A 21,449-nucleotide genomic window follows, 5' to 3' on the forward strand; every position below is an offset into this window, starting at 1 on the left:
TTATTTTGAAAATTGATCTCTATAAAACTCATGTTTTAAATGTTTTGAAAATTTGGTTAACTTTTTAAATTTTATCTTTAAAAAATATATTATAAAAAGTTACTAAATTATATTTTTAACTTAACCAATTTTTCAACTCTAGCTATTTTGAAAAGCTTGTTAAAAGTTATTCCTTACAAAGCGATTTTTCTAACTTAACATTTTTTTTAACTGAGTTATTTTTGAAAAGGTTAAGAGATACTTTTAAAGTAAATATTTTAAACTCCCCTGAGTCAATCTAATTTGTGTTTGCATTCTTTTTGCAAAATTATTGCATTTATGTTTATTTGATCTATGTTTACATTTGATGAATGTCAAAGGGGGAGGGTTAGGTGGTTAAGTTAGCTAAAACAAATTGAAAATTAAAAACCTATTAATGCTTGTTTTAACTTGCATTTTACACTAACTTAACGTGGTTGTCATTCCATCAAAAAGGGGGAGATTGTTGGTGTAGTTAGCACTAACGGTCTAACTCAGGTTTTGATGAATGACAAAATAGGTTAAGTTAGTTTTTGTTGTTAATCTAACACTCTAACCGAGTGTGCAGGAGAAGCCCAGACAGGTCGACGGACTGATCGGATGTCTGGCACGAAACCCAGCTAGGTCAACGGGTCGACCGGATAGTTGGCACGAAGTCCAAATGGGTCGACGGGTTGACTGAACGTTTGGCACGAAATCCAGCTAGGTCAACGGGCTGACCAGATAACTGGCGAGAAGTCCAGACGGGTCGAAGGGCTGATCGGACGTCTGACAGGTAAGTAAAGGTAAGTTACTGGAGGGGAGTGACAGTGAGGATGCGTTCTCAGGAAGGGAACTTAGGCGTTGATCCAACTTAAATCAATTTTGGAAATCTAAGTTGAGATCGTGACTAGATTCCAGTCTCGGAAAGACGGAATCTAAGTCATACTCATTTTTGTTAAACAATGAATTGTGCTAATAATCTATTTTTTAGGATATAATTACCTCAGACTAACGTGTTTCTTACAGGAAGGAGTCTGTTGGAAAACATGGGTCCGGGCACCCGGGACGTACCCGTGCGCCCAGAGGCAAAATTTTATCCCCTTCGTGTCAACGCCACATGGAGGCTCCTGGTTGGGTCAGTTACGTCACACCGGGGCACCTTGAAGGTTCCTGGCGCCCCCGAACCTCCTATATAAGGAAGGTCAAGGCTGAAGCTCCAATATAACTCAGAATTCGCTCTCCTGTGCTCCTGCGACGCTACGAAGCTCCGACAAACGCGCTGTTTTTCTTTTGGTCTCTTACTTTGTCGGTATTGCTTTAATTTTGCATTAGCATTTCTCTGTACTCAGTTTGTAATAACTTTCGAACTGCTAGTGAATTGCCCATCGAAAGCACCCTTATGTGCGGGCCTTGGAGTAGGAGTCGACACAGGCTCTGAACCAAGTAAAAAGACTTGTGTTAGCATTGTTTTTACTTTTCTGCTGCGTACTTTACTCGACAACTTTTTGTTATCGATATTCACCCCCCCCCCCTCTATCAATTCTTCACGATCCAACAAATATTCCTCATCATTCTACTGAATTATTGAAGACTTCTATAGTATCTTGTCCTTTTGATCAATGGGGCATGGATATAGTTGGGTTTTTTCCTCTTACACCTGCTCAGAGGAAGTTCTTATTAGTAGTTGTTGATTATTTTTCTAAATGGGTAGAAACAGAACCATTGGCCAAAATTACTGAACATGCAGTTATCAAATTTCTATGACAACATATTGTTTGTAGATTTGGTATTTCATACAAAATAGTTTTTGATAATGGAAGGCAATTTCAAGGTAGGAAAATTAAAAATTAGTGTTCTGATTATAACATCACACAAGCTTTTACCTCTGTGGCATATCCATAGAGTAATGGACAAGCCGAAATAACCAACAGAGAAATTATCAGAGGACTCAAAATCAAATTAGATCATGTTGGTGGTAGCTGGGTAGATGAATTATCTAGTGTATTATGGGCATATCGTACTACTCCTCGAGAAGCCACAGGAACTACTCATTTTCACCTGGTGTATGGGGGCGAAGCAGTGATTCCAATTGAAGTCAGAGTGGAATCTGATTGAAGAAGGCTTTATGATGATAACAATGCAGATCGATGCCTCATGGAACTTGATTTAATAGAGGAAGCACGGGACAAAGCGGCAACCCGGCTTATTTGCTATCGGCAAAGAATGAGACAAAATTATAACAAAAGAGTTATTCCAAGGTTCTTTCAGGTAGGTGATATGGTATGGAAGCGCATCAAGTCTGTGGGGGATGTTAACAAGCTAGAAACCCAATGGGGAGGACCTTATAAAATCATACAGAAACTTATATTGAGCGTCTATTACCTCTAAGATGCAGAAGGGAGAAAACTCGAACGGCCTTAGAGTGCTAATCATTTGCAACCATATAGAACTTAACAAATATACATGTAAGTCATTTATGTATCTTGTTCAAACATTGTTAATACAAATAATAGAGAAAGTGCAGGCAATCTTATTTGAAACATTGTTCAAACATTGTTAATACAAATAACGGATCGGGATCATCCACCTTACGAACAACCGTGGAGTAGGAGCTTTATCTTCGAACCACGTTAAATCAACGTATTAGGCTTGCTTTCTCTTGTTAGTATTTGTTCTTGTATTTCCGCTGTGCATACTAACCATTGTAGGAAGCAAACATTTTGGGTGAAACACTATTCACCCCCCCCTTCTAGCGACGTCAAGGTCCCAACAGATAGGATAGGTTCTGAAGAAGTAGGTTGAATATCTCCTACAAGTATATCCTCGGGAACAGAGATAGCCCATTTCTTGGGGAGGGGTGCTAAGGTTAACCTCCACCCAGGGCATTTTCTAGTAGTAGTTTCCGGTGCCTGTTCTGGTAGCTCAAAAGGGGTGTCCTCCGGAAGAGGAGATAAACTTGTGGATGTCTCCCCAGAGGTGGTGTAAGAACTAGAAGCGAGCGTAGGTTGGGTAGAGGGTTCAAGCAAAGGAGCATCAGAAGCTTGAGTTAATGGGCGTTAAGCTTTGCATCGAGCTCCCGTTCCTTGGCTAGTAATGTCTCCTCTTCCAGACGGATTTCGTTGTCAACCAAAGCTCTAAATACAACATCCACTACAACAAATAAAACAGAGTATTTTAGTTAGTAAAAGAGTGATGGTTCAAGTGTAAAGACTTACCAAAGGAACATTGCAATCTTTTTTGAACAGGGCTCAAGACAAAAAGGTATAGAAGATCATTACGTAACCATTTATGGATGTAAAAGCGGTGACCAAGTAATCTATTAAAATAATCAGAGAAGGTCTACTATTGATGAAGTTCTTTTACATCAGGAAGAGGAGGGAAAGAAGATTACCATGCGGTAGACCATGTAATAGGACTAGGAAATTTTATAAAGAAGAACTGTGATTTCCAACCCTTGTTGGAGGAAGGCATGTCTGTGAAGAACACTATCTTAGGACGGGACTGAAAAAGGAATACTCTCGGCTCTGATTTTTTAGGATAGGAAAACATGAAGAAGTTTTTAGGAGTAGGGAGGATGCTGAAAAGATGGAATAACATGTATAACCCACATAGATATCTAAAAGCATTTAGAGTAAATTATTGTAAAGGGATACCGAAATACTGACTTATTTCCAACAAGAATGGAGGAACAGGGAAACGTAAGCCTGCCGCTAATTGGTTTTTGAAGAAGGTAACATTGTTATCAGTAGGAAGATGGGGATGAGCATCAGGTTGAGGGACCTTGATGTGATATTCTTTAGGGATTTCATATTGAGAGCGAATAGAAATTCGATCATCGGTACTAAAGGAAGAATGAGTCAGAGCATACCAAGGAACTAGAACTCCTCAGCCATGGTGAAAAGCAGAAACACTTAAGGGATAGGTAACTTACTAGGTCCTTAAGGTTGGAAGATAACAGAAGAAGGGTGGGGAAGACGAAGAAGCGCAGAGTGTTGAAAAAGGTCGAAAAGGAGAATCGCTAGAAAGTGAGTTGAGGAAGACAAAGAGTAAAGAAATGAAAAAGATTTAGGGTTTAAGAGGGTATAAGGATCTCCGTCTAAATGAAATGGCTCACGATGAGAGAAGCGTTGATTTGATAAGGGGCATATGATAGGACGCTGATAAAGAAGCATGTTAAAGGTTGCTTTAAGAAATAGGAAAAAAGTGTTACGTGGCAATCACCCATAAAGAGGCATTTATGATAGACAGAATACACCAAATCATATGCTGAGATGTCATATCTTTGAGAACCTCTGAAATTCTCTTTCCATTGAAGGACCAATTACCAAAGAGACAATTTTGAAAAACTGCACGATTCTCAAGGTATAAAAGAAGAAAAAAGAAAAAATAATGAGTTAGCCAAATAGAGCTAATAAACAAAATTGAAACTCGTGTCTAGTCAGTCGATCATACCTCCTTCAACTAGACTTGAAGGGGAGGCTAATGATACGGGTTATGATAGGTTGGACTGTCGAATGAAGAAGGAGTCATGATCGAGAAAGATAGGAGAGGTATATAGCCAATGTACCTTCGCACGCTCGGTCAAGCAAAGCCCAACCGAGCGTAAAAGTACTTAGTCTTATAGAAGCTTGTAGTATATTACCGGCCGAGTGAAGGCCGAGCGAGCATCAATGTGTCTACACACGCTGGGTCGGGCAAAGCCCGACCGAGCATAAAATTACTTATCCTTATAGAAGCTCATTGTATATTACCGGCCGAGCTAAGACGAGCGAGTACCAAGATGCCTTCACGCGCTCAGACAGGCAAAACCTGACCGAGCATAAAGGTACTTAACCTTATAGAAGCTCGTTGTATATTACCGACCGAGTGAAGGCCGAGCGAGTACCAATGTGCCTACACGCGCTCGGCCAGGCAAAGCCCAACCGAGCATAAAGATACTTAGCCTTATAGAAGCTCGTAGTATATTACCGGCTGATCTAAGGCCGAGTAAGTACCAAGGTGTCTTCACGCGCTCGGACAGGCAAAGCCCGACCAAGCGTAAAGGTACTTAGCCTTATAAAAGCTCGTAGTATATTACCGGCTGAGTGAAGGCCGAGCGAGCACCAATGTGCCTACACGCGCTCGGTCGGGCAAAGCCCGACAGAGCGTAAAGGTACTTAGCCTTATAAAAGCTTGTAGTATATTACCGGTCGAGCTAAGGGCGAGCGAGTGCCAAGGTGCCTTCACCGGCTTAGACAGGCAAAGTCTGACCGAGCGTAAAGGTACTTAGCCTTATAGAAGATTGTAGTATATTACTGGTCGAGTGAAGGTCGAGCGAGCACCAACGTGCCTACACGTGCTCAGTCAAGCAAAGGCCGACCGAGCGTAAAGGTACTTAGCCTTATAGAAGCTCGTAGTATATGTTGGACCCCCAAGGTTTTTTGATGTGATCAAACAAGTTAAGTTAGGTCCTGTTGATTTTTGATCCCTGTGTCTAAGTGTGCAAGAACTTAGGAGCACAGGAAGTCGAGCGGAAGATGCGGCTAGCGAGAAGGATGACACGGGAAGGGAGCCGACGGGCTCGGTGCATCTGAGAGAAGGAAGAGTTGCGGAAGAGTACACCGGTGGACGAGAAGAATGTGCACAATGTTTGAGAGATGAGAAGCCGGAGCGGAAGCCTGCTCGAGGAGAAGGCCAAAATTGGGTTCTGGTGAGCCTTATTTCGGTTGGCCGAAATCACCCAAGCGAGCGGAACCAGAGCGGAAGACTCGGACCGAGGCAAGCAGCACCAGAGTAGAGAGCCCGGACCAAAAAAAAGTCAACAAGGTTGACTTTTAGGGTTCGGGCGCCCAGACCCATTTTGAGCGCCCGGAATCTATTTTTATCCACGGTTGACGTGGATGTTAACCGTTGCGAAAGAGATAAAGTTTTATCCCCTTCCAGACGCCTGGAACCCTTCCAGGTGCCTAGAACCCTTCCACGCGCCCCGACCAAGGCTATAAATACAGTCTTGGTCCAGAAGCTTGACAACAATAAGAATTACTGAGCAACACTTGTATACACTTTCCACTTTATTTAGCTTCTTCATTTTTGTGTGTAAATTGCTGTAAAGATGCTTCTCCGCCTGACAGAGAAAGTAGTGCAATTCATTTCCTTGGATTAATAACCTCCCCGGTTGTAACCAAGTAAAAATTCCGGAATCTCTTTCTTTTCTGTTTATTTTGTTATTTTTTGCAAGTGTTCATTATTTAAGTTAATTGTTTGAGAAGGGTTTCTTTTGTAATTTGTGCAGGGCTATTCAACCCCCATTCTAGCTGGCCAATCGGGGTCCAACAAGTGGTATCAGAGTCAGGACGCTTCAAGAGGACTAATCGTCAAACGAAACACACGAAATGGTCGGACCAAGCATCTTCCCACCAAAGTTCAAGGGGGAATTCGCCAGCTGGAAGAAGAGAATGGAGGTATTTTTTAAAACATACTTCGATTTATTATTAATAATAGAATTCAGTTTTGAAGCACTCGAAGGCAAGCAAAGATATCAATGGATGAAGAAGGAACAAGCTGACTTCGTGGCAAACGGTAAAGCAGAGTTTCATCTGCTAAGCGTCCTCCTGCCACAAGAAGTCAACCAGATTGGAGCCTATGGGTCCGCCAAGGAGCTCTGGGAAAAATTCCTAGAACTTCATGAAGGTGTTAGGATCGTTCGTACTCGGCTAGAGAGGGGGGGTGTGAATAGCCGCCCCAAATTCTCGCGTTCTTCCTACAGTTAGGGTTAGTCGCAGCGGAAATACAAGGAAGAAACTAAGGAGAAGAAAAACAAACCGATGTAACGAGGTTCGGAGATGAACTCCTACTCCTCGGCGTGTCCGTAAGGTGGACGAAGCCTACCAATCCGTCGGTGGATGAGTCCCCGGAGAACCGGCTAAATATGAGCTCCTTATGGGTGGAGAAACCTCGCCACAACTACTTCTTGCAACAGCAAGATAAGGAGTACAAATACAAGAGAAGCAAGAAGTAAATACACAGCAAATGTAAGCAACCCTTGCCTTCTTGTCGACTGTTGAAGAAGCAACAGCTTCTCAGACGCAGCTCAGTCGGCGTCACAGCCGAAGGAAGAAGCTCACGCGAAGCTTGCGAAGAAGAGCTCAACAAAGCTCAAGCACCAGAACAGCAGCTCTGTAGCAGAAGAGAAGAGGAAGAAGCTATTGCACAGAAGATGCCCTCGTCTCCTTTATACCTGCGAAGAAGAAACAGCGAAAAAACTAGCCGTTGCGTTGCAACGGCTAGAACCCTGATCGGTCTGTGGACCGATCAGGCCCTGCGCTGATCGGTCCCCCGATCAGTCGATGCGAAACGATACATGCGTACTCGATCGATCGTGGACCGATCAAAGATAATGGATCGGTCCACGACCGATCCCAACTCTTGGCTTTGAAGCTCTTCCTTCCGCGACATCGCCTCTCGATCGGTCCACGAGCGGATCGGCGTCTTTCTCGCGACTCGATCACCTTCGATCGGTGCGGCCGATCGATACCGATCGATAGCACATCGATTCTTGATCGGTCACCGGACCGATCAGATAACTAGTGACTTGGTTTTTCCCAAACCAAGTCCCAAGCCTTCCAAACCAACATTGGTCAACCTCGACTGTTGGTACTTCATTCCTAGCATCCGGTCACTCCTTGACTGCTAGAATTCCCGCCAAGTGTCCGGTCAATCCTTTGACCTACTTGGACTTTCCTCAACACCGGATGTCCGATCATCCTCATCCATCTGGATTTTCCTTGCAGGCTTCACTCACACGGACTTTCACCGGCTTCACTCACGATTTCCACACCGCCTAACATCCCAGTTAGGATTTTCTCTTGGCTTCACTCACGGGACTTTCCAACCGCCTAGCATCCCATTAGGACTTTCCCACCGCTTCACTCACGGGACTTTCCACACCGCCTAACATCCAGTTAGGACATTCCCTGCCCGGCTTCACTCACGGGACTTTCCACACGCCTAACATCCCGTTAGGACTTTCCCTCGTGCCAAGCTCCTGCTTGGACTTCTCCGTCCAAGTCTCCATACTTGGACTTTTCCAGTGCCAAGTCTCCATACTTGGACTTTTCCCGTGCCAAGCCTCCACACTTGGACTTTTCGCGTGCCAAGCTCCCTGCTTGGACTTTTCCAGTGCCAAGTTCCCTGCTTGGACTTTTTCCGTTGCCAAGTCTCCATACTTGGACTCTTTCCCGAATCAGGTCAACCAGGTCAACCTTGACCTACGGTTGCACCAATAATCTCCCAAACATCTATTCTTGTCCCATATCAAGAATACAACTCTTCCACGAGTGTCAAACATCAAAATACAACTCAACTAGGTCAACCTTGACCTAAGGTTGCACCAACAATCTTCCTAAGTCAAACATCAAAATACAACTCGAGTCAGGTCAACCTTGACCTAAGGTTGCACCAACAGAAGGAACCTCGGAGGCAAAACTTGTGAAACGGGACTTACTTCATAACAAAATCAGCAATCTCTGATTTGAAGAAGGCAAAATGATTGCACACCTTCACTCGAGGATTAAGGAGCTCATCACCAGACTTTCGAATCTTGGAGAAACGGTAAGCAACCGAGATGTGCTAAGGTACGCTCTTAATGCATTCCTTAGGAATACAAAATGAGCATCACTAGTAGATGCCTTCTATATCTATAAGGATCTAGAAATTGTTACCTTAGAAGAATTATTTTCGACTTTTGAAGTCCATGAGTCGAGATGTGCAGATACGAAGAAGGAGCCAACGCACAATATTGCCTTTAAGGCAAGGATAGACAAACAAGATTCAGAATCCTTCCTTGAGGACGAAGAAATGACATTGATGGTAAGGCGATTTAAGAAATTAATTAAATCTAGAAAACTAACCATTCGCAGGGTAGAAAGAAAAGGATGATCAAATGCTACCACTGCAACGAAGAATGGTACGTCAAAGATAACTGCCCCAAGCTAAGGAACAAGGACAAAGACAAAGGAAAGAAGCCTGTCCAAACGAACAATTACAAGACTTTAAAGGCGACGTGGGATGAAATGTCGTCTGAATCATAAGTTGAGGCATTCTCCAGGCTTGCGTTGATGCCAAGTCATCAAGACGAATACGAAGAAAGCTCTTCCGAAATGAGCATCGAGAGCATCGATGAAGGGGGAGCAACATCGAAAGAAAGCAACAGTTCAGGGGGAGCCATGGATAACGAGATCGACAAGGTAAGTCAGGTACGATTTCTCCCACCTGACAAGTTATTTAAGTTTATAAAATTATTAACCAAAGATTGTTGCAAACTTGAAAAAAAAAATTAAATTTTAAAATTAATTCTAGCAAGATCTTGCCCATTAGAGGAATTTGACAAAATAAAGCTAGAAAATGAGATTTTACAAAAAGAAATAATGAACTTGAAAAATAATGCATGCTCATATAACACAAGTTTTAAAAAAATCAATAATCTAAATTGGTATTTTAGATATCACAAAGGACAAATTAGAAATATTTCAAAGAAATATGTCCCTAGGAAATACCTAATCAATCCTGTTGGTTGGAACTTATATTGGGTTTCCAAGTCTTGCCTAACCTGAACCTTATTTAGACTTTGAGCTTTCAGCGAGAAAATTAAATGTTTAATTTCCTTATGCGACTTTGTCTAAAAGTGGTTGATGATTCAATAACCAAGAAAGTCTAGTGTCTCGCCACAGTCTAGAAGCCAAATATTAAAATAAAAATGTTTAATTGACTAATTGATAAAGCATTAAAAAATTAAAATTAGATAATGCTTTGAATAGTTATAAATTTTTTTTTGAAAATTCTAATCTGTTTAACTTAAAGTTTTTTTTTACTTGTGTTTTACCAAAATGTATTTTACATGTTGCACAAAAAAAATAGTAACTTTTGTTTGGAAAATTTTTAGAAATTTTTTACTTAAAGTTTTTTTAAAATCAGATTTACTTTACCAAAATTTCTACAAAAATTAATTCTTAAAAATTTGTTTAACTGAGAAAATTCTTCATTTTTTTTTTACTTAGAAAATGTTTCTAAAATTATTACATTTTTAGAGCTATCAAAATTGTTCTCAATATTTCCAAAATCAGGATTTACTTATAAATTCATTTTTAATTGAAAATTTCTCATTTTTAAACTTAGAAAAAAAAATTTAGAAAATTATTACCCTTAGATGTTTCTTGGTACCCTAATTTTGTGTGAGCAAAAGGGGAGAAGGAAAAGATTAAGTCTAGGGGTAGGTAGATTTTCAAATCAATATTTTTTATTTTTGCACTTTATTGCAGAATTTATTATTTTAACTTTATGTATGTTTACCCTAACTTAACTTGGGTTGCTCACATCAAAAAGGGAGAGATTGTTACAACCCCAAGGTTATTTCGATGTGATCAAACAAGTTAAATTTTGTCATGTTGGTTTTTGATCCCTGTGTCTAAGTGTGCAGGAGCTTAGGACACTACAAGAAAAAAACCTAACAACAACGGTTTTTCACCGTTGTCGTAGCCCATTTTGAACTGTTGTTAAAGGTCGTGTTGTTAAAAGGGGTGCCCAAAGACAACAGTTTTTAACCGTTGTCTTTGAAGGCAAAGACAACATTTTTACAACAGTGAAAAACTGAAAAACTGTTGTCTTTTCCTTCAAAGACAACAGTTTTTCACCGTTGTCTTTGAGTGTCTACCTTTAATAACAGGGTCTTCAACAACAGTTTTAAACTATCTACGACAACGGTGAAAAACTGTTGTCTTTTTTAGAAAAAAAATATAAAAAAAATAATACACAATTTTCCAATATTATAAATCATTCAAAATACTAAATTTCAAAATAAAATTTAATATACAATTTTCTAACATTCAAAAATAATATTTATAACATTCTGAAGAAATTTCATAAGAAACCAACAAAATTTCATAAGCAACCAACAAAATTTCATAAGCAACCAACAAAATGATAACACTATTAAAACAAAGGTAGAACAATATAACACAAGATTTTCTACTTAGATGTCGGTGAAGAGGAGGGATTGCAGCTCCTAGTGCTCCTTAATTTGTTAAAGTCTCTTCATTTTTTTAGCTTGTCGGCATTCTTCCCAATACTCTTGAGGACAACTAAAAAGAGCAGAATGAAATTATGCAATCCTGTGCACAAGAACTATGTAATTCTAAGTGGTGGATCATGTCTATCACAAGTTCGCCACTAATTTTTTTTGACCATTATGCACAGATTGTAGACAAGCATGAAAATAAGCAGAACCATAAATATAAGTGAATAAAGGATACCTTTCAATCTTCTAAATCTTCTTTTCTGGTTGGCCCGTCTCCTTTTCCTCTCTTCTTTTGTTAACTCTGCCTCTTCTTTGATGTTTCCTTTTCCATAAAAAATCTCCTCAGGGGCAAGCATAGTCGCATCTGAGACGGCCAATGGAGCAACCTGCAAAACCATTGTATTTCAGTGACTCGAAACTGTTTTTACCATAAACTAAAAGACAACTCCAAAAGATATTTTTACCTCTTCCATTGCTAGAGCAGGTACATTGACTTGTATAGACATGTCCTCAATAACCTACATCATAACTTATAGTCAATCAAGAAATAAATACTAAAAGAATTAAACACTTGATAAGCTTTATTGCTAACCGGCTTTGGAGCGAAATGGAAGTGAGACAACGCATCCAACTTTAAGCAAATCTTTTTGAATAGCATTGTTGCCTGCAGGCATAAAAGAAAAAGTGTATGAGAAAAGCTGAGAAGCTACACAAGCAGCAAGATGTTATCGCAGATCAATACAATAGATCTAGTAGATCTGTATTATTAACAAATTCATATTACAGATATCCCAATGTCAGTTTTTTTTTGCTATAAAGTAAAGTCATTATATGCATCAGTAAGAAAGACATCTATCGATAATATAATATTCCATCAAGACTTCTGAGAAAGTTTCCCAGGCAAACAAACAGAAAGAAGGGAATGTAACGACCCGCCTTCTACTAACTAAGCTGTAAGGCCGACCGTCACATTATGTTGTGCTAAACTATTCCCTGACCATCTTTAAATCTAGATGCGAAAGCTGTACTAATAAAAACTTTGCTAAACTACCAATATTTCTTGATTCTATACATGTTAAGGGGTGTAATCTAACTATTCATGACATATTTTACCTCCCCCGTGGTCAAGGAACTGAACTAAAGGCTTCCCAGCAAATCTCAGGCCTCCCAATCGATCCACAGATCGATTGGAATGGTTGAATCGATCCAGTGATCGATTCAGCAGGCTACTGTATGTGGGACTTGGGTTGGATTGATCCAGTGATCGATCCAGCATTCTACTGTGCTCGGGGCAATATTCTGGATCGATCGGCTGATCGATCCAGACTGACCAATCGATCCAATAATCGATCCCAGGGCTTTCTGTTCGCGACCGAAGGCATCTAGATCGATCGGCTGATCGATCCAGGAGCTTACTGTTCGCGGTACAAACTTCTCAATCGATCGGCCGATCGATTGAGAAGCCTCCAATCGATCGGTTGATCGATTGGAGTTTCTGATTTCATACCAGAACTCTGATTTCAGCACTGTTTCGTGCCAAATTCATACACATGAGTTCTAACATGGCTATAAACATACTAACAACATTTAACTGACATTCTAAGCATGATTACTAACAATCTAAACAGGTCTTTCATGATTCATGCATCAAAATAACTAAAAATGCGGAAATAACGTTATATAAAACTGAAGTCTTAGTTTGCTAGTTTCTCCAAGATCTCTACTCCAGGTTCCTTCCACACACATCTTCATCCTTGCATTGACCTCCAGCCTCCGCTAGTCCACTTTTCCTTTACCTTTATCTGCAGTATAAGGAAAAAGTATCTGTAAGCTCGAGAGCTTAGTAAGAAACCATCTACCTCACTAAAACATGCATACGCTGAGTTCATGCTTTTGAAAGATGCTGATTGAAAACATGATGGAGAATGCTAGGCATGGCATACTATCATACGAAACATAGAAACCAAGAGCTAATCATGGCAATAACTGAAGTATCAACAAGAAAGGACTAAACTGAAACATAACTGAGTTAAACTAGAGCTGAACTAGAACTGATTTTAAAATATGATCACATGACTGATTGTGAGTTTGGAAAGCTATTATCATAATAGATCAAAATACATAATCATGTTGCTAATGGGCCCGACAACTGTACATGTTGTGCGCGCATCCTTAACTAGACTCGGGGTTGCAAATCCCGAATTTAGTAAGGTTTACTAGGTTATCTAAACCTAGGGAATGACTATGGGAGCCCAGCCCAATGGATATCTAATCCAATACAATGCCACTGAGAAAGTAAAATACTGAATATAGCTAATTATTGCTTGTCTTGCTCTTTCTAGGTTATCTGAACCTAGAGCTAGGTTGTCTGAACCTAGAGGTGACTATAGGAGCCCACTCATTGGACATCTAGTCCTGTAAAAGCTGTAGCAAGACTCGATTATGCTGTAAAATGCTTCTATTGCATTTTAGCTAAGCTATTGCAATGCCTATGTTGCATTTGGCTGTACTAATCATTTAATCGGACACTTGGTATGCGCTGATTCGCATCCTTTGTGCCGAAAGTCTACATACTACTAAACTAAACATAAAAATCCACACGGAAGCTACTTATACTGCAGGTGAGGGGTTTCTTACCTCCTGTTCGGATTTTCTTACGATTCTAATCGCTAGATTTCCGGTGGAGACGATCCTTTCGACGATCTTCTTGCGTCTACGCGTTCCTCTCGCGGAGGGCAGCGTCCTCGTGTCGAAGTCATCGCCGGAAAGTGCCCTTGGGCGGAACCCTAGCCTTGCTTGTGGTTGGCGCCGAGAGAGGAAGAAAAGGGAGAGGGGTCGACGGAATTAGGTTGAGGAGAAGAGAAGTCTCGTTAAAATTATCTCCTCACTAATTAATTCCCTATTTATATCTAGTGGGTATTTCGACCCAACATAAACATAAATATAATTGATCTCTTTTCCTTTTAGCACGGCCCTGCTGGGTTCACCTGGTTACCATGGTTCACCATAAGTCATAGGACCCAATAGGTCTCGGGTTCAATTCCCGCGTAGGTTATTTTACGGTCCTATTTATTTTTGCTACTTCAGCTACTCTAAAAATTCCATAAAAATACTCTAAAATTCCAGAAAAATTATAGAATATTTCTAAAATAAGTTTGAGAATTTTCGGGCGTTACAGGGAAAACCCAAAGAGCTTGAGAGGTTTCAATATAATTTCTCAATAGTGAGACTACAACAGTTGTAAGGAGCTTAAAGAAAATGCGTCGATGAAGACTTATAAAGTGACACCTAAGACATACAAATTCTCATTCTCATCAGCCATCAATCACTAAACTATGATTACTATCCTACCAGCAGCTGAAATTAGAAATTGAAAAAAATGCAGATAATTTTGGTAAAAATAGCTACTAATTGCCAGGGTTCAGTTTGAGTTTTTATGACAAAATTTACCACATAGGAATAGTAAATAAGTGGACAAGTAAAATACCTCAATCTTAAGTTTATCAGAAGCAGAAAGAAGAGCTGGAGCTAGACCCGTCTTCTGCACATATTCTTCCTAAATTACAAAAAAAATGGAGAGAGAGAGAGAGAAGTGAGCATAGTCTATGTATCACGCATTAGCTTATTAATAAAAATGATTTGCATGAATGAAGCAGCGAACCTCATATATCTCGGCAAGACCCTTCTTACTCTTATTTTCATCCTGTTAAAAAGTCCATTATGCAATTGTTCCCACTTAGAAGTGTTCAATTTATATATCTTAATGTTGCCAAATTTAGACAGAACAAGAAAATTACCATCTCTTTGGTCTCCTTAGGGGGTTTAGATGGCAAGATAGGTGCTCTTTCAACGTCATCAAAATGACCCTGGAAGCAATCATAAACTTGAATTAGATTGTCTGATGATGGCACAAAAATAGTATCCACAATCCTGGAACTAACACTGATTGACTAGACTTAAACTGAATCTTTTATTATTAATTTAAAAATAAAGATGAACGCTAAGACTAGGTATGCACAATGACCGGTTAGCCAGATTGGATAGTTCATCTGCTAAGAAAATTACCATCAACAGAGGATAAATACTTTTGTAAACGAAAGTCCAAGAATAAAAGGTTGTAAAGATAATTTCTTAACACTTCTGTTAGATAAAAAATAGAAATTAATTCCATAAGTTTGCCTAAACATAATGCTAGAGCACCGAGAAATGCACTTCCTAAACGTTGTTAAATTGTAAAATGAGTGATTTTAGCAAATAAACCTACTCCTGACAAACTATATGTATTATCACACATTTTCAGTAAAAATCTTACAACAACTAGCACATTTAATTGCTCTGCTTGCACTATTGTACAGTCACAAAGAATATTCTTCATCAAGATGAAATCTAACTTTAGAATATCTTAATCATTTTAGTAAGGACTGAAGAGTGAAGAGCATTAGTTGATCATTAGTTGTTTTTGTTGTGTCCAAAAACAATTGGACCAATCACACTGCAAAAATTGTTGTAGAATTTAATATTCATTGGCGTGCTTAGCCATTCAAGGACTTTAATGTTCCATGTTCATACAATAAAAACTTCTGGCATGATGAAATCAAATGTAAAGCAACAGTATCTTTATGCCCTTCACAAGCCTAAAGCAACAAACAAGCAAACATATCATCTTTGGCGCATACTCCATCTTACATTTTATAAGTATAAAGTTGGCAAATTAAGATATGACATACAACGATTGTACACACCAGAAGCTCTACTGATCTGACTAATCATGTCCACTTTATCAGCATCTCTACATGATGATGCATTTAATTAAATTCCAGATTCCACCCTAGTTCAGTAAATATTCTGAAACTTCCTACGTCCACATTATAAAATTTTCTTTCAGCATTATAAGAACACTTTATAAATCTGACAACAGATACTTGGAGTAACTTGCACCAAAATACCACTGATTTTGATCAACAAGAATTCTGACAATAGCAGAAGCTTTAACAAATAAATGTTTATATGAGTTAGAAAATACTAGCACCCTGCTGGATAAAAGTTTTAACAAGGAAAAGGGACATGGAAACACTAGACAGTGGATGCTATTATAAACACAATGTTCCAGATTGGGCCAAGATTATAATGCGTAACAACTCCCTGTCCTACGTCTCTTCCAATCCACAAATGAATTTAGAAAATAACAACTCAACATGAGAAATCCTTTGCAATTTCCAAAAAAAATCAATTGTCAAGAAACAGCACTACATAAGAGAAGAAACTTACCCAGGTTTAGAGTCAGTGGAACTTGTAGGAGTATCGGCCTTCGTCTAACCCATGCAAGAGAAGAGACAGAAATGTAAGTAAATAACGAGACATATTGTATCGATTTACAAGGACGAGTAAGAACGAAACAACACTCAACTGCAACGGCATTTGTGATCAAATTCCTTCCACTGAGCCTACCGGAGATCCTTCCATCGGATCTAACAACCAAGATGCTTCCTTTCGTTCCTGAGTGCCAAAGGAACAATCGTCATATCTTCAGATCCCAAATCAGTAATAGTTATCTGATTCGTAAAAGAGGCGAAAAAAAACCTGGAAGAGATCTCGCAGGGGATGCAAAGAGACGCATGTGCGGATCAATATGATTTGAGAGGAACACTGCCGACTGGAGTGATGCCGCCATTTCCGAAGCGAATCAAACCCAGAGAGAGGAGAAAGAGGAAGACGAGGAGTAAGAGGAGGAGGACGATGAGAAAGGTCGAGGCTTGAGGAGGAGGAGGCAGTGAAAATGGCTGAAAGTAGAGGCCACGAGGAGGAGGTGGCGAGGCCTAAAGTTGAGGCGACGAAGAGGGTGGTGAGGAGGGAGGCGGCGAAGAGGGCGGTGAGGAGGGAGGCGGCGAAGAGGGTGGTGAGGAGGGAGGCGACGAAGAGGGCGGTGAGGAGGAGGCGGCGAAGAGTAGGGCTTTGGGAAAGAGACAGAAAAAAATAAGGCGTAAAACAGACAAATGACGAAGAAGAAAAAGTGGCGAAAGAAAAAATAATTGCATTTAACAACACTTAATAGACAACAGTTTTTAAAAACCGTTGTCGTAATCCCAAAAAAGCGCACATAGACAATAGTTTTAAAAAGCTGTTGTCGTACCCTTTAAAAACCGTTGTCGTATCCCCAAAAAAACATAAATAGACAACGATTTTTAAAAACCGTTGTCATAGGCCAAAAAAATTACTAAAAGACAACAGTTTTTGTTAAAACCGTTGTTAAAAGGCAAAAAGACAACGGTTTGGTATAAAACCGTTGTCGTTTGAGTGTTGTTGAATGATGTTTTTCTTGTAGTGGGAGTACAGGAAGTCGAGCGGAAGACGCGGCTAGCGAGAAGGATGGCATGGGAAGGGAGCCGACGGGCTCGGTGCATCCAAGGGACGGAAGAGCTGCAGAAGAGTACACCGGTGGATGAGAAGAACGTACGCGACGTTCGGGGGAAGAGAAGCCGGAGTGGAAGTTTGCTTGAGGAGAAGGCCAAAATTGGGTTTGAGTGAGCTTTATTTCGGTTGGCTGAAATCACTTAGATGAGCGGAGCCAGAGGGGAAGACCCGGACCGAGGCGAGCAGCACCGGAGCAGAGAGCTCGGACTAAAAAAGTCAACAAGGTTAACTTTAAGGGTTCGAGCGCCCAGAACCTATTTTTATCCACGGTCGACGTGGATGTTGACCGTTGCGAAGGAGATGAAGTTTTATCCCTTTCCAGGTGGCTGGAACCCTTTCAGGCGCGCCCGACCAAGACTATAAATATAGCCTTGGTCCAGAAACTTGACAACAACAAGAATTACTGAGCAACACTTGTATACGCTTTCCATTTTGTTTAGCTTCTTCATTTTTCTGCGTAAATTGCTATAAAGAGGCTTCTCCGCCTGAAGGAGAAAGTAGTGTGACTCATTTCCTTGGATTAACAACCTCCCCGGTTGTAACTAAGTAAAAATTTCGGAGTCTCTTTCTTTTCTATTTATTTAGTTATTTTTTGCAAGTATTCGTTATTTAAGTTAATTGTCCGAAAAGGGTTTCTTTTGTAATTTGTGCAGGGCTATTCAACCCCCCTCCCCTTTCTAACCGGCCAATCAGGGTCCAACAGTATATTACCGGTCGAGCTAAGGCTGAGAGAGTACCAAGGTGCCTTCACGCGCCCGGACAGGCAAAGCCCGACCCGGTGTAAAGGTACTTAGCCTTATAGAAGCTCGTAGTATATTATCGGCCGAGCGAAGGCCGAGCAAGTGCCAATGTGTCTACTCGTGCTCAGTCAGGCAAAGCTCGACCGAGTGTAAAAGTACTTAGCCTTATAGAAGCTTGTAGTATATTACCAGTCAAGCGAAGTCCGAGCGAGCACCAATGTGCCTACATGCGCTCGGTCAGGCAAAGCCCGATCGGGCGTAAAAGCATTAAGCCGTATACAATTCATAGTATATTATCGACTAAGTGAAAGCCGAGTGAGCACCAATGTGCCTACACACACTCGGTCAGGCAAAGCCCGACCGAGCGTAAAGGTACTTAGCCTTATAGAAGTTTTTAGCATATTATCGGTCGATTGAAGGCTGAGCAAGCACCAGCGTGTGTATATGTGCTCGGCCGAGCAAAGTCCGACCAAGCATAGGGGCATTCAGCCTTATAAAGCTCATAGGTATTCTCGGCCGAAACATGTTTAGCAAAAGGTATTCTCAATATACACACGACCAGTTTAAACGATCGGTCGAGATATGCTTAACAAAAGTATATAAGTATGACAACCTAGTAAATTTGGCTGGAAATGTCTTCTAGAAACTTTTTTAGTTATAATGACATATTCATATGCATATCTCATCATAAATATGAGTCACAAACAACAAAAGAGGTACATCTGGGGTACAAAAAGGATTACTTAAAAAAATTATTGTACGAAGCTTAGGAGATGATTTCGTCTCCTAACAAACTCTAACAAATCAGTGACCACTTCATGACTACGGATGTTACATGAGGTAGTATAAAAAGAAGGATCCTCTCTGTTAGCAAGGTACGCAAGTTCTAACATCTAAACTCTATTTCAAAGCACTTCAGTTACTGTTCTTCTTCTTCCACCCTTGAGAGAAAAATTGACTTAAGCGTCGGAGGGTCTAGCCAGGGATCTCCACCCCAGTCTTAGGCCACTAAGGTTTTGTTAGTTTGTTTCACTGTGCGCAGGATCATGAAGAGGTTCTTCCAAATCTTCAGAAGGTCATTTTCATCAGGGATCATCGTTCGCTGAAGTTAGTGCACCATCTCGTAGATTTTTGACAGGATCAGATCTTGTGTGGGTTCTCATTGGTGTCACTTCTCATCAGTCGTGCTAGTATCTAGATTGCCAATGTATCAAAAGGAGGCTAAGGAGGTAGTCGATGACCAAAGAGTGCGAAGCTGTGAGTTAACAACTTTTTATGTTCTTTATGGTTCTTCCTGGTGTCCCAACAAATCTCAAGACGTTGTTTATGGTTTAACTTTTCAGCAAAATGGAGGCAGTCACTAAAATTTAGCTGAATGACTTACTTCCTAGAAATAAAAGTCTCATCACCTTTATTTGGAGCCTCCTTGGCAATGAAAGGAAGCGTTTTTTGGAGCTAGGAATCTGGAGTCCATGCATTGATATTTGAATTTTAATGTTTATGGTGAGATCAGTGCTTTCCTCTGTTCAGTTATTGCCTTGCAGGAGAATGGAATATTGCAACTCATGTTTGCTAAAGATGCTACTAATTGTTGCATTTCTCTTTTTCTGATGTGAGCAACCATTTTATAGTTTGGAGTTGTAAATAGAAACAGAACATATATATATATGGATCATTCCATTTTTAATTGGCAACTTATGAACCCCACATGTTCACTAGTGTTGATGTTTCGAATATCCACAGCCAGTGCGGTTATATTTATTCTTGAGCAGGTGGTGTTCTGAGTACATGCTCCTCTGTTGAAAGGCTCACCTAGGGGCCAAGGATACGCGAAGCAGCTCTTTGCAGTCATGATCCTGCTTGCTTACGTCTCCTGCTCTGGTACATCAGTTGACCTTTCTTTTCTTCTGATCCATTGGTAGTGTCTTTGCGGTGTTAATCCTCTTGTGATTTTTTCTATGTCTAGGTTTACTGGATCTACAGATTGCCCTCTGACAGAAGACAACCTTCAAGAAAGATGCATTAGGTAGGAGTGATCATCACCCTTTTGTAAGTTTTTTTTAAAGGTTTTTATGATTTCTAACAGAAACAATCTTTTATTTTCGAATGGTTTACCTTTTGTTCTTACTTCCTAGATCTAGATCTTTTTAATCTGTGATGTGCATATCATAGATTAGTTAGTGATCCTGCACTATTACGTATCTTAAACAACAGTTGCCTTGCAAAATGCCGCTAAATGTTATTGTTTTGGTTACAGCTTAATGATTCTGATATAGTGTCTCATGTTTGCTGATGGTGTTTGTGATCTGCTATTATGCTTACATCTCCAAATATATCAGAATCCTATCCGAGATCTGTTATAAATCTCCTGATTAATTATTGGTCAAATCTGCATACTTGATACTTAAAGTCAATGCATCTCCTGATTAATTATTGCTGAAGAACAGTTATCAAACCAGAAAAATAGCCTTCCTCCTGAAGTGAATGCAACATGCTCCTATCTGCATTCTTGTTACTTCATACTTGTTAACTTGTTTCAAGAGAAAAATGTGATATAATGTGGGTTTAACTTGTTGCCATCTTAATTTTACCTGAATTGTTCGACAAAACATCTTAGTCTCCTCTTTTTTCCAATGCATTGGCCATAAAAATCAAGGTGATCAAGTGGACACTAGTATTTCCCCTCACAAATTTCTTGCCAGCTACTAATCAAGTCTTAACTTGTCGTTAGCTTTTACCAAATGGCTTTTCAAATCTACTCAGCTTCTTTAATGCATGTGAAAAACTACATGAATAAATTGCAGTTATCTACCATAAAGTAATAAATTAGATAATACATAAGTGTTAATCCACCATTTAGGATAAAACTGGCATACATGATTGAATCATTCACTGAAAGATTACAATACATTGTGAATTTTCTAGATATGACAGTTCCTCCTACTTGCCTGAGAGGTAATTTTCCCTAAAATTGTAGCAAGAAAAGCACAGCAGTTCAAATATTATCTTTCACATGCTGATCCATTCACTTTGTCTCTCATTCACTTTCCTTCCAAGTAAATAGAAAAATATATTCAGCTTCACCATCTGCTCTTCAATTTTTTTTCCCTTTCCAATTTTCTCTCCACGGAGTAATTAATTATCCTTAAAAACTTCTTTTCCCTCACATTAGAAATATTTTATTTCTCTTGTCAAAATCCCTCTCTTGTTTTTTTTTTTTTTGTACTCCGTAAATAATGAGACGCTTA

The 21,449-nt window shown here is 39.9% G+C and overlaps 1 protein-coding gene and 1 long non-coding RNA gene across 2 annotated transcripts in view; one reads left to right on the forward strand and one right to left on the reverse strand.

The window, feature by feature from the left end:
* The window catches only part of LOC121974589 (probable WRKY transcription factor 4), a 60,678-nt gene that overhangs the window by 5,935 nt on the left and 33,294 nt on the right, over nucleotides 1-21,449 (reverse strand). The gene's annotated exons all lie outside the window — the stretch shown is intronic.
* LOC121974590 lies at nucleotides 19,925-20,228 on the forward strand. The gene is made up of 2 exons (XR_006110053.1): nucleotides 19,925-20,082; nucleotides 20,168-20,228. It is a non-coding gene; the product is annotated as an uncharacterized LOC121974590 (long non-coding RNA).

This window comes from Zingiber officinale, chromosome 4B, assembly GCF_018446385.1.
Source record: "Zingiber officinale cultivar Zhangliang chromosome 4B, Zo_v1.1, whole genome shotgun sequence".
Taxonomy (NCBI): domain Eukaryota; kingdom Viridiplantae; phylum Streptophyta; class Magnoliopsida; order Zingiberales; family Zingiberaceae; genus Zingiber; species Zingiber officinale.